Source organism: Penaeus monodon, chromosome 28, assembly GCF_015228065.2.
Source record: "Penaeus monodon isolate SGIC_2016 chromosome 28, NSTDA_Pmon_1, whole genome shotgun sequence".
Lineage (NCBI taxonomy): Eukaryota > Metazoa > Arthropoda > Malacostraca > Decapoda > Penaeidae > Penaeus > Penaeus monodon.
In genome coordinates this window covers 35,279,893-35,280,439 of record NC_051413.1, presented here as the reverse complement: position 1 = coordinate 35,280,439, position 547 = coordinate 35,279,893, and the positions used below count along the sequence as shown (strand labels likewise).

General features: G+C 31.4%; 1 protein-coding gene across 9 annotated transcripts in view; it reads left to right on the top strand.

Moving 5' to 3' along the window:
* The window catches only part of LOC119591560 (protein kinase C and casein kinase substrate in neurons protein 1-like), a 62,778-nt gene that overhangs the window by 49,589 nt on the left and 12,642 nt on the right, over nucleotides 1–547 (top strand). The gene's annotated exons all lie outside the window — the stretch shown is intronic.

Sequence of the window (547 nt, the reverse complement as noted above, 5' to 3'; positions counted from 1 at the left end):
TAAAAACAGATAAATTTGATGAACAGATAAGTTGACTGAGATTGACCTAGACCTTTAGCTTTTAATATTAGGCAAAGAGGAGTCATCAGTGCAGTTGGTTTTTAGCAGAGCTGATATCTCCTGCCTTGAAAATCTGGGGAAACAGAAACCACCCAATACCCTTAGGCTGTGTGATTTAGGGGTTAGGATTTTGGTAGTTGGAGAAGGAAATATACCAGCCCTTTTGCAGTTTATTTTTGCATACTCTTTTTACAGTCCTTATGGCACAATATGTTTTACAAATTGGTTATTTTAGTTTTATTATGTATCAGATATGTTTCATTCATAAAGGTTACTTTTCTAATATGTGTTTTGATAGTTTTTATCCAGATCTTAGAGAGTCCAGATACTATATTGTTTGTTGGACCCATACACTTGCACAAGGGAAACTGTCTAGTACTTAACTGTATGTTAGTCATTGGACTAACATACAGTAATAATAATGACAAAAAATTAAAATTTTGTTATTTGTGTCATTAAATTTTTTTTATAATAATTAATTTTCTCT